This window comes from Procambarus clarkii, chromosome 49 (assembly GCF_040958095.1).
Source record: "Procambarus clarkii isolate CNS0578487 chromosome 49, FALCON_Pclarkii_2.0, whole genome shotgun sequence".
In the NCBI taxonomy this organism is placed as follows: Eukaryota; Metazoa; Arthropoda; class Malacostraca; order Decapoda; family Cambaridae; genus Procambarus; species Procambarus clarkii.
In genome coordinates, this window is record NC_091198.1 from 27,839,087 (window position 1) to 27,853,030 (window position 13,944).

The following is a 13,944-nucleotide window of genomic DNA, read 5'->3' on the forward strand; positions in this document are numbered from 1 at the left end:
GGTGAAATGTTTGAAGCTATGGCTGGCTGGAGTTAGTCTGGTGGTAGGAATGGTACTGGCAAGTCCTCCAGCTCTCGTCTGTGCCAGTAACGAAGTGCAGCTGACATATATGTGGGAGCCTGATGTGATCTTGCTGACCCAAGTCCAGTCTGCAGTGTATGAGTATTGACTGTAAGACTAACCTGGGTGTAGCGTTGTAATAATCATTCAGTACTAGCTGTACCCGGCCACGCGTTGCTGTGACTCAGCAACGCATGTGCTCCTAACGCCTCATGTTGCGACCGGTGTTCGGAATCTGCGAGACTGCCACGACGATATTCGACATATCCTTGATGCCCAGGGCCATTCTAATCTCCAGGTGGACACGTTTACTCGTCCCCCTCGTGGTAGTCGCCGTCAACCCCTTCGGGTTGTGCAGATTACCTTTGATGGTCGGACCCCTTCCACCCTCTGTCATTCTTGCTGGTGCCAGGTGCTCTGTCCAGGAGTACATTCCTTCTCCTAGGCTCTGAAACAAGTGGTGGAGGTTTGGGCATGGTGCCCTCCGCTGCTCTGTGACTGTCTCTCTCTGTCCTTTGTGTGGTGGCGAAGGTCACTTTAAGTCGGAGTGCACTTCTCCCCGGGCTCGTTGCCTCAGCTGCGGTGAGGCCCATCCTACCTTCTCCTGTGCGTGTGTCCATTACAAGCTTGAGGCAGCCGTCCTCAACTTCAAGAACCGGGAGCGTTTATCTTTTCTTGAGGCGGGGCACCAGGTTCGCCGGCTCCCGCCTTATGCTAGTATCTCTTATGCTCGCCTGTTACGCTCTTCCTCTCCTCATCCTTCCCACCTTCCTCAGACTCACAACCGTTTCCGAGCCTTGGACCCTGATACGCCCACTGCCCCCTCCTCTGTTCCTTTGAGTTCTGTCCCGAAGGATCCACCTCCTGGTCCTCTGTCTGGGGTTCCCCTCCTTTCTACCCAGTCTGTCTTGTCTCCTGTGTCTTCTTCCTCGTCTCCCTCTGTTCCTTCTTCCCATCCTTCCCCTCCGTCTCTTGACTCTCCCCGCCGCCTGTCGGTGCGGGCTGATGTCCATTGCTCTCCAAACGGCCGTCGTGTGTGCTCTCGATCGGCTTCTCCTGTTGAGACGCTCGAATCCTTTGCCCGGTACGTAGTTGCTGGGACACCTATCTCTTTCCGTCAGAAGCGTAAGCCTGGCTCCTCTCCTTCCTCCTCCCCGGCGGGTAAGATGGTTTCGTTTTCTTCCTCGGCCCCTACTTCTGCCTCTATCGCACCTTCCCCTCCCATTTCGGTGGTTGCGCCCCCTGTTCCTGCTATGGAGGTTTCTTTGGCCCCCACTTCCCTCTTGGTTGCTGCCTTTGCTGAGGTGCGCTCCCCTCTTTCTACTCCCCCTCTTCCTGCTGCTGTCCTTGACTGCTCCTCTCCGTTGTCTCCTCCTCTTCCTCCTCCTGATCCGGACCCCGCCCACCCCCCTCTGGTCTGTTCTCCCGCTTCCTTCCCTCCGTCTTTGCTCAGTTTACCTATGCCCCCTAACCCTGACTTTGCTGACCCTGATATTCTTTAATGTGCTGTATTACTCTTTTACCTTTGTTTCTTCCTTGTTTTCTGTTGTTGTCCTTTCTCTTCTCGTCGATGTCTATTCTTCAATGGAACGTTCGAGGTTCTTACGCTAAATTCCTCGAACTCCAACTTCTGATTTTGCGGTTTTGGCCCCTTTGTGTCTGTCTCCAGGAGCCGATGCTTAGTGCTCGTTCTGGTCGTTTTCGTGGCTATTCCTTTCTCACCCCCTCCCCTCCCCAGCTGTTGCTGAGGCTCCTAATTCTTCTGCTCTCTTGATTCGCACTGATGTTCCCTTTGTCCCCTTACTTTTTCCTTTGCCTCTCCATTGTTCTGCTGCTCGTGTCTTTATGGGGAAATGGTACACAGTTTGTTCCATTTATCTCCCCCCCCCCTTCCCCCGAGTGTCCCAATTTCTCTTCCTGATCTGAATCACCTCCAGGACTCCTTGCCGGAGCTTGTGCTCCTGCTAGGTGATTTCAATTGTCGTCATTCTCATTGGGGTGATGTTCTGACGAATACCCGAGGTCGCTTTCTTGAGCCGTTTCTCCTCTCTTCTTCCCTATCTCTTCTGAATTCTGGTGAGCCCACTCATTTGGACTCGCGGACTCGCACCCTTTCCTGTCTTGATCTTTCTCTTTGCTCTTCTTCTATTTACTTAGATTTCACGTGGTAGGTTCTTGATGACCTCCATGGCAGTGACCATTTCCCCATCCTTGTTTCTTTTAACTCTTTTCGTCCTTCCCTCTCCTTCGCAAGGTGGCAGTTTGCTAAAGCGGACTGGAACCTATTTACCCTCAGTGCTGCTCTCTCTGACCTCCCCTTTCTGCCTCTCCCTCACGTTCTCCTCCTTTTTCATGACACTGTCTTCGACGCTGCCCTCCGCTCTATTCCTCGCTCTTCCTCTTGGGGTCCGCGGAAGTGCGTTCCCTGGTGGAGTTTGGACTGTGCTCGGGCTGTCCGCTGTAAGCGTGCAGCCTGGAAGAGGCACCGCCGTCGGCAGACGGCCGATTCTTTTCTTTTCTTTCGGAAAGCGAGTGCGGTGGGCCGTAGGGCCATCCGTACGGCTAAACGTGAATGTTAGGCATCATATGTCTCCACAATTACGTCCGAAACTCCACTGCCACAGATCTATAAGCATATCCGCAAGATAGCGGGTAAGTTCGTTCCCGATGTTTCACCGGTCCTTCACCTCCGTGGTACTCTTGTGGCGGACCCGTTGCAGGTTGCTACCTAACTGGGTTCCCACTTTTCTTCTGTTAGCTCTGGTCTTCATCTTCCCCAATCTTTCCTTCTATGTAAACCTGTCCTTGAGTCTCGTCCTTTAAATTTCTGCACTCGTCTTCGACTTTCCTATAACGATCCCTTCTCTCTCTCTGAACTTCGTTCTGCCCTGGCCCTTTGCGGTTCTATGGCTGCGGGCTTCGATGGTATTCATTATGAGATGCTTCGCCATTTCCTTCCGTGCACGTTTCAGTATTTACTGAGTCTGTATAATCGGATCTAGGAGTCGTCAGTCCCTGAGGACTGGCTCGATGCCGTTGTCCTCCCTGTTCGCAAACCAGGGTCTCTGGATACTTCCCATAAGGACTTTCGCCCTATTGCCCTCACAAGTTGTGTCTGCAAACTCTTTGAATGTATGGTTAACGTCCGTCTGGTGTGGTTCCTGGAACACCATCACCTCCTCTCCCATTCTCAATTTGGTTTCTGCAAGTGCCGCAGCACGACAGATGTCCTGGTGAACTTGGAGGTCTATATTCGTACTGCTTTTGCTTCGAGGACCTCCTTTGTTGCCATCCTCTTTGACCTGGAAAGGCTTACGACACTACTTGGCGATATCATATTCTATCCCAGCTTCATTCTTTTGGCCTTCGTGGTCATCTTCCTCTCTTTCTCCGCAGCTTCCTCTCTCGTCGTTCCTTTCGGGTGCGCCTTGGTACCGCTCTTTCTGCCTCTTTTCAGCAGTACGAAGGTGTGCCCCAGGGTAGTGTTCTGAGCACTACTCTTTTTCTGGTTGCCTTCAATGGTCTTCTTTCCTCTCTTCCTTCGGGTGTCTTCTCCGCTCTCTATGTCGATAATCTTACCCTTTGCTGCCAGCGTGATGATTCGCCTCTCCCTCAGTGCCGGCTTCAACTTGCAATTGATGCCGTGTCGTCTTGGGCCACCGATCATGGCTTCAAGTTCTCTACTTCTAAGACTTGTGCCATGTCTTTTACTCGGAAACGAGTCGTTCTTCGTCCCTCTTCGTCACTTTATGGTCATCCCCTTGAGTACAAAGATTCCGCAAAGCTTTTCGCGTTATTCCTTGACACTCGTTTGTCTTGGTCTCCCCATATCTCTTACCTCCGTATTGAGTGCTCTAAGGCCCTTACCCTTCTTCAGGTATTGTCCCTTACTTCTTGGAGAGCGGATAGTCGCACTCTCCTTGCTTTACATTCCTCTCTCGTCCTGTCTAAGCTCGATTATGGTTGCCCTGCTTACTCATCTGCTTCTCCTTCTACTCTTCGCCGTCTTGATGCTTTGCACTATACTGGGTTGCGCCTCAGTTCTGGTGCCTTGCGTTCGACTCCCGTCCTTAGCTTGTATGTTGACACTGGCTTCCTGTCTCTCCAGGACAGCCGTGATCGCTACTGTCTTCGCTATCTTGCGTGGTCCTTACAACATCCTTCCTCTTGCCTCTGTCGTGCTTCAACTTTTACCTTTCCTGCGGTTCCTGTTCCTCTTCACCACCACCCTCTTTCTGCCCGGTTATCTCGCTTACAGGATTCTCTTTCCGTTCGTGTTTCTAATGTTTCTCCTCGTGTTGTTCCTTCTTTGCCCCCGTGGAGAGTCCCCCTTCCGCAGTTTTGTACATCCTTGACCCCGCATCACTAAAGCTTTTACTCCTCCTTCGGTTCTAAAACGCCTTTTCCTTGCGCACTTTTATTTTCACTTCTGCTCCGTTTCTGTCTTCACCGATGGGTCTAAGTCTGCGGACGGTGTTAACTAGTATGTTGTTTTTCCTGATCGCACTTATATGTGTCACTTACCTCCAGAGACTAGCATCTTTACAGCGGAGCTTTATGCTATTCTCTATGCTCTTCGTCTTCTGCTTTCTCGTTGTCAGTCTTCCTTTGTAGTTATTGTGTACTCGCGTAGTGCCCTCATGGCTCTCGGGTCCTTTAATCCGGTTCATCCAGTAGTTGCCGATATCCAGCATTGGCTGTTTCTTGTTCACAGTATATGTATGTCGGTTAAGTTTTGTCGGGTTCCCAGCCATATTGGTGTGTCTTTAAATGAGTGTGCGGATGCTGCCGCTAAGGAAGCTGTCCGCTCTTGTCCCATCTCTCGTAAAGGTATTTCAAATTCCGACTTTTACCCGGTTATCCATTCCTTCATCCTTACCCGTTGGCAGGCTTCTTGGTCGTCTGTTACTGGTAACAAACTACGTACTCTTAAATGTTGTGTTTCCTCGTGGCCGTCCTCCTACCACTGTAACCGTCGATGGGAAACAGCTCTGGCGAGGTTGCGTATTGGCCATACTTGCTTAACCCATGGTCACTTGATGGAGCGCCGTCCTCCTTATTGTACTAATGGCATTGTCCCTCTTACGGTCGTGCATGTCCTTCTTGAATGTCCTGACTTCCAGGACGAGCATGTGTTTTGCTTTCCGACTGCCCCTCGCGGTCGCCTGTCCCTCAATAGAATTCTTGGTGACTCGGATACTTTTGATATCATTCGCCTTATGCGTTTTTGTTCTCGTATTAGCATCCTTGGTGATATTTAGCGCCCTCTGATTATTCCGCACATTTGATGGTGCTACATAGCCTTCCCGGTTTGGTGCCTTCTTTTGATAATTACTTACTGATCCACGTACGGCATAGCAGTGCGCGCAAGACGTTAACTAATACTTCTCCAGAAACTTGTATATCGGAATGCGCAAGCAGTATGCTTCCCAAATCATCGACAGGTCAGAGGGCATTCAGCCACCAGGCGGTGCCCTCGGCTGAGATATCTTATCCGGCACCCTTTAAACAAACTCTTTCACGGTAGATACCCAGACAGTGGACGTGCACCACGGGATCGGAAGCACCCAGGCATCCCGATAAGGGCCCTACACCGGACCCCAACAGGGCACGACCCCCGCAGTCGGAACTAGGCTTCCCCTAGTCCAGGACAACGAAGGAGGGGGAACCGCAGGGGATGCAGGCGCAACATCGACCGCATCACAGGGCACAGGAGCTGAGGCACCTCGACGCATATCTTTCCGCAACACCACGACGAGGTCCCGATCATCAGGGGCAACCCCCCACTGCGGGGATCCAACAGCTTGAGACGCAGGAGGGCGGGCACAGGCAGCAACTTCGGAGCCTCGTACAGCACCATCATCCACGGCGGGGGATGCCAGGTGAGCACCATACTCCCCCACCTCCTCCCAAGGCACACCACGAAGGGAAGACACACTCTGAGCCCGCCGCGAACGCTTCGAGACAGGCTGCAACACACCACGCCCAGCAGGCCCCTCCGCAGGCATGGCCACCATCTTCACATCCACACAGGCCACTCCCGTACCGTCCGAAGAGTCCACAGAGGCCACATCGCCCGCACTGTCCACATCATCCAGGGAAACAGCCTCAGAACACCGACGCGCACGCTTCTGCAAAGAGATGGAAAGAGCAGAACTACAGGCGCCAACACACACAGGCACGGCAGGCACTTCCCCCTGCCAAAGCTTACCCTCCAAAACAGCAGAACCCGCATCCCCAGGAGACGGTACCACATCGACAGGCGGGGGTGGGACATGAACCTCCACCGGGACATCCCGCACTACACGCAGCGCAGGCGACGGCCCGACACCCACACACACCGGCTCAACAACCCCAGGGGCCACAGCAGTCACCAGACGTGTCGAACAGGCCGTAGAATTCGCCTCAATAGGCGGAGCAGCAGACAGGCAATCAGGCACCTCAGGTACAGCACCCACTCCGCCCTCAGAACCGTCCGAACACAACAGGGGCGGAAAATCCTCAGCACGAAAAACATGCACCCTACCAGTCACTCCCACGTCGCACCCTGCAGCCAGATGACCTCGTGACCACACCGATAACAGGTGCGCTGTTGATGCCGATACTGGCGGAGTGTGTAACCCAACACGGACATTGATGACGGTACATTATACTTCAGCGACATCGTCAGGGTGCGGGAGCCGTCAAGCATACCAACACAGTGCCCGGCAACGACCTTGTTCCAACGAACACTTAACACTGTCCCAAATCGTTCAAAACAGGAGGTCAAGAAGTCGTCCTGTAATTCGAAGGGGGCACCATACACCGCCACAGTCGTCAAGGTGACACTAGGATTCACCACCTTAACAGAACCAGCAGTATCTGGGAGAGTTTAAACACGCCCCTCACACCGCTCGAGAAAAGCCTGAAAGGCAGCCTGGAGGCGGAACTTGACCACAGCACGGTTGTCCTGAAGCAGCTGGATGCCCACAAGGTCCGACAGCTGCACGTGGAGCACGTCCACCAGGGCGACACCAACCAACGAATGGTCCACTGGCACCGTAAATGCCGGACAAGCCGACAAAGTCCTCTTCACTGGAGGGCGAGAAGTCCCCATGGCTAAGTCAAACGTCACCCTGTCAGTGGCAAACCTCCACCAGCAATCACCCAACATAAACACGAGCCAGGAGCGGAGAGACCTGAGGAACGTCCGACCGGGCCGGTGGTCACCATGCAACTCTCTAAACTACTCACACATCGACTAGGGCTCGCCTTAGACAATTCAAAGAATCTCTGACAGCCAGCAGTTTCTTCCGTGGCGGTGTAGATAAGATTGACTACATTAAAATTTGTAACTGAAATCGTGTTCTTCAGTACTTCCATAATTTCCTAAAATTTCTACGTCCTTTATAAAATCTAATGAATTAGAAGGAACGTTGGTGCTAAATTATACTTTAAGGAATGAATTTTTGGGAGTGTTGTCAGATACAATTCCTCAGAATAGTTTTATATATCTATATAAATAAAAATGGAAATGTTCGTTTGTTCAAAATCGCTAATCTCCGAAAGTTCTTCACCGATTGCTTTGAAATTTTCACACAGCATTCCATTCGCATCCTAGCGGGTTTTTATATACATACTTTATAGATGTCACTTCTGTGACGGGAAAAAACATGCTTTTTTGAAAAACTGTTTTTTTAGGTGTTTTCCATGTGAGGGAAATCTTCGAAACCTCTTTTGATTTTGACACAACGTTGCATTAGAAAAGGCGTGTGTTTTTATTTACCTACTATATACATGCTTTACCTGTGACAGGAAAAAAACATGCTATTTTTTTTAAATCGCCATCTGTTGGACGTAAGATCAACACAGGCTGTTAATCTCCGAAAGTTCTTCACTTATTGCGTTGAAATTTCGACACAATGTTTAATTTTAATATGCACATGTTTTTATATACCTACTATATAGATATCACACTTGTGACAGGAAAAAAATATGCTTCTTTTTTGGAAAAACAGCGCCATCTATTGCTCATAATATCAGCACACGCTACACTAACTATGTTACGATTCCATTTCAATGTTTCCGATTGCATTGATAGGTTGAATATTTATTTATTTTGATTTATTTTCATTTTGATTTAATTTTTTTGTATGACATTGTGTTAGAATTGAGCTGTGTTATTTACCATACCATTCGTTTAGTAAGTATAAGAATAAATGCTACACCTGTGACAGGTAAAAACATTTTATTTTTATGAAACAGTGCCATCTGTTACATGTAAGAGCAACACACACTATACTAAATATGTTATGATTCCATTTCAATGTTTTCGATTGCAATAACAAACTAAATTTTCATAGATTTCAATTTATTTTCATTTTGATTTAATATTTTTGTGTAATATTGTGTTACAATTGAGCTGTGTGGTTTACCATACCGTTCATTTCGAGAGTATAAGTATAGATGCCACTTGAAATCAATCAATCAATCGACTTGAGAATGGTCCTGGATGGACCGAAACATTGTCGTCCCCTCACTTTCTAGTGTGTGGTTTGGTCAGCAATATATAGATGCAACACCTGTGACAGGTAATATGTTTTTTTTTTTATTTTAAAATGCACCATCTGTTGCACATTAGAGCAACACTCGCTATACTAAATATGTTAAAATTCAATGTCAAAGTTTCCAAATTCATTGTTAAATTAAACTTTCATAGATTTCGATTTATTTTCATTTTGATTTAATTATTTTGTGTGACATTGCATTGGAATTGTGTTGTGTTGTTTACAATAATGTTCATTTCATGAGTATTTTTTGTTTTTGTATTTTTTCATTGTTTTTCATTTCGTTTTTAACTGTTTTGTTTATATTTCAGTGAGGGAAACATCAGATCATTTGATGTTCCCAATTTTCTGATGGGAACATCACATCATTTAGGAATGCATCAGATGTGGAAGTGGGGAATGGTGGAGTGGATGAGGGGACGGGGGAGTTAAGGATGATGGATAGGACAAGGGGATGGGGATAGGGTAATAATGAGGAGGACTAGGGAAAGGGGACTGGGGAATGGTTAAGAGGATGAGGGGACGAGGGGAGTAAGGAATATTTGCGAGGACGAAGGGATGGGGGGGGGGGGGAAGGGGGAATTGTGGGGAGGACTCGGAGACAGGGGAAGGTTGCTGTAGCTGGCTGAGCCACAGCAACGCGTGGCCGGGTTCAGCTAGTGTGTGTGTGTGTGTATATATATATATATGTCGTACCTAGTAGCCAGAACGCACTTTTTGGACTACTATGCAAGGCCCGATTTGCCTAATAAGCCAAGTTTTCCTGAATTAATATGTTTTCTCTAATTTTTTTCTTATGAAATGATAAAGCTACCCATTTCATTATGTATGAGGTAAATTTTTTTTTATTGGAGTTAAAATTAACGTAGATATATGACCGAACCTAACCAACCCTACCTAACCTAACCTAACCTATCTTTATAGGTTAGGTTAGGTTAGGTAGCCGAAAACGTTAGGTTAGGTTAGGTTAGGTAGGTTAGGTAGTCGAAAAAACATTAATTCATGAAAACTAGGCTTATTAGGCAAATCGGGCCTTGCATAGTAGGCTGAGAAGTGAGTTCTGGCTACTAGGTACGACATATATATATATATATATATATATATATATATATATATATATATATATATATATATATATATATATATATATATATATATATATATATATATATGTGTGTGTTTAATATATAATATATTTAGAAGTACCACCACTGGTCCAATTGAAGGGACCCACATCCTCGAAGAAGAAAATAAAGAGTGTTGAGAGAAGACCTTGTGGATTCTCACTGAACACTTTAATCTTTTCCTCTCCTACCACCCCTATTATTTTTTATTAATTTGTTTTATTTAATTTTATTGCATTGCTACAGTTTACAGAGACCGCACACTTATATAACAATATAACAGTCAGTGTTCAAACACTTCGTCCATCTCTTCGGAGGTCGGGTGCGTACCCAAGATACAGCACGTATATACCCTCTGAACCGCGACACTGAGGTGCTGGAACATGAAATTGGCCGCTCTTGAGTCTCTAGTAGTTACCTATGAGGTATGTTACCTATCGTTCATTACGGCTCGTGACCCTACAGCAGCCAAGCTTTAATTACGTCTAGGGATACCACTGCTGCTCTCTAAAGCGGGTCACCAGTATAACCCCATGAATGATAACAGGCACAGAATTAAAAGTATATCTCCCTTAGGACTGAAGAAATATACGTATGCATTTTAATATATATATATATTTCATATACATCTCAATATTGTATATATGAACAGTGGGTCACTATTAAAGCAAACATCAAATATTGTCTCTCCCAGAGTAAAAAATCTACTACATGACACAACAACAAGTAAACAGACTTATCTCCCACATGTTATTCTTCCTGGTCCCTCGAAGCTACTGACTCTCGCTCTGTCGTTTACCCATAATTCTCTCCCGTCTGCCTCATCCAGGATGAGGGATGGAAACTAAGGACTTTTTAATATTTAAAACTAATTGAACAACCACTTGTTCTCAAAACACATAAGAATGCAAATTAAATATAATAGTTACTTGCAAAATATATAAGTACAATGCCACCTGTTTAATTACAGAAAATAAACAATTATATATACTAAATAAAAGTGACATCTGGAACTTCCAAACTGAACAGGTCCAGCTTCCCGAATCTAACAGGTATTAGACGTGTGAAAAGCAACCGCGCTCCTGTCTCCACTGACGCTGCTACACCACACGATTATTTACAAAAACACAATGTGTGTACATATACAGGCAATGATATAATGGAACAAAAAGCGTTATTTTAAATTTATATACGTATTCTGCTAGGAGTACGTAACACTTCCACCTCCAAGAAAAAAAATGCAATAGATTGAAGATCAATGGCATTTTTTCAAAGTAAAATGTATGACACTTGAGATTTATGGTATTAATTTCACCAAACATGTATAAGTAATAAGAACACATCTCTGGACAAAAATGAAAACACTCCAAATATAGTCTTACAGGAAACTCAGAAATTTCAGTCTTATGACTATGTTCTACATATGTGTCACTGGAGTATGCAAATTTATCTCTCCAAGGTACTATCTCATTTATTTCACTTTGTTTCAGATCATATTTCACACTCCTATCTACAACATTATCATTAGTAGCATGAATAGAATTATCAATAAAGGTAGCTGCTTGCACACAGTTATCACGGCAATTTATCTTCCTATCTGTTTCCACTATTTCTCTAAGATCAGTCCCGTATTTCCATGTGATTCCTTTTCCACATGGTGAATTTTTCCAAAACAGACTCCATTTTCCATTACTCCCTTTTTCTGGAGCTGAACTGCTTAATTGAAGCTGACTGGATGTTGAGTAGATTTGGGACTTCTCCTGGGTATGCTCTGACACAGACATCTGCCCTTCATCACTCTTGATCCTCTGTGGAACACATACTCTCGCCCAATGGATACTAAAATTAGAGAAATTAGCATTAAACCTCACAATTATGCATAAGACTTTCCCATTCATAGAACCTTCCGAAACACAAGACACCGACTTAGCAAACCGTTGACCTTCAAACCAAGAAATACAACCCAAGATAAGTGCAAAGACTACTTGATCGAACTGACTCAGATGATCCATAAGGAACACAGAAATCAATTGCCTCATAACTCTGTCATGACGATCAGTGAAAGAAAACAGGCATATGCCTAGGCACCATATCTCAATCAGAACTCCGAAGACAAGTTCACACCCTCTGATGGTGAACTTGAACACCACACACACTTTCATCAACCGTCTAGTCTGCCAAAAGACTAAATAAAACATGCCGAAAACTTTACAACCCTCACCATCACTTCCCAAGTGATTTACGTCTGATGACAACCAATCAACCAAGAGGTTTAAGGGTCTTAACATCTTGAAGATGAACAGCAGATTACCTGGGAAACACCCAAGGACAATCTGAAACCCTTCACAATGATTAACACTAGGTAGGATAACCTTATCCCCCAACTTGAAATACACACCTGGAGGCTCAAACATCTGCTCCCCAGTATGATTTAATCCTTCACCCACAATATGACTCTGAAAATCAACTCCAATATGACTCTGAAAGTCAACACCACACTTGAGTGGAACATACACTTTCATCACTCGTGCATCAAAATTAACTGGATCTGAATATAGAGACACTGCTCTAGCATAACTCACCACTTCCTCAGAACTGCTGGGTGCACAACCTACTTGAGTAAACTCTCTCGGCTCAACCACAAGGCTTGACAAAGATGTCCCACAGTCCATCACTTCACAAGAAAATGGCTCCTGCAGAATAAAAGTAGATTTCAACATCCTACACACACTCTGACTCAATGTACCCAATGAGAAATACTTACTCCACATGGAATAAGAATCACAACTCCGCAACTTAGATCCAAATGCTACTTTACCACTCTCAATGATTTTACCAAAATTTCCTCCCATGACTTCTGGAGCTGCTTGGAGTACTGTCTGTTCACAATCAATAATATCACTACCAAGCTGGGTCACATCCTCACAGACAACTGAAGAGGGAGGCTCAATGGGTCTCCATCTACTCAACAGAAGCTGATCCTCTGGCTGCTTTCCCACACTCTCCAAAACTGGATCTACAGTACAGACTGTCCCCTTGCTTCTCTCTGAAATCTTAGGGTCAGTTCTACTCAATGCACTTAAATTAAGGGAATCTGAAACGAGCGGGCAAGTAACAGGTAGTTTGACCTCCTCCCCTATTATATCACCTTGACTAGGGTGAGGCCGGGCCTCTACAACAGACTTACTCTCGACAACTGATTCTAAACTTGGAGTGAGCGGGAATACTTCTGCCAACCCGACATCTTGTCCTAAACCATTTACTTGGCTGGAATACAGAGTCGTGGCTTTCAAGTTTCTCTCAACTCCTGGCACAACGTTCGTAGTGAGCGGGCAAGACAATGGTACATGGACATCCTTTCCCAATTTATTGGAATAAAGCAGAGTCATAGTATCAGGCTTACTCTCAACCACTAAATCGGCCACACAAGAATCTGGAACACCCACATCCCACTTCTCCACTGAAGGGGTACTGGTTACTGGAACAAATGCTTGAGTAACATTAGAACTGACAACTGGATTTATAATAGTACTGACATCAGCACCGGTAGAATGGACAAAACCATCTTCTACAACAGGTTCATTCATAGAACTAACTTCAGCACAGGCAGAATAATCATGGTCTGCAACTGGCTGTTTACACAAACGGGGATCATTCTCACCCACAACATGATTTATGGCCACATCATTACCCAATATAACATCCACACCTGGGATGGGCAACTGTGTACTAACACCCACAGTGCATAAACTTGGTGTAATGGTGGATCTGAAATTAATGTCTATTAGAGGTACAGTTTTACATCCTGCAACACTCTGAAGAACAACAAACTTTCCAGTCTCTCTCTTTTCAACATCAGAAAGAATACTGGATGAAATTATGGTTTGGGAGGCACCTGAATCACGAAGAATAACCACTGGCTTCCACTTCCCATTAATACACAAAACTTCACCTGAAGACATATATGGTGAATACTGTTTCACCCAATTGGGGTTTACAGTTACATGTTTATTAGTAAGTTTATTTTGCACATCTCTGCAATAAATGAGACCAGTTGGTCGTAACTCAGGGTGCAATATAAAACAGGAATTAATTCCATGGCCTTTTCTCTTACAATGGGAACAAGACCTTACAGTGGACACACTGGTAGAACCAACTGTAGGTTTAGAAATAACCTTATTATTATTTGACATTCCTGACAATGAAGTAGCAGG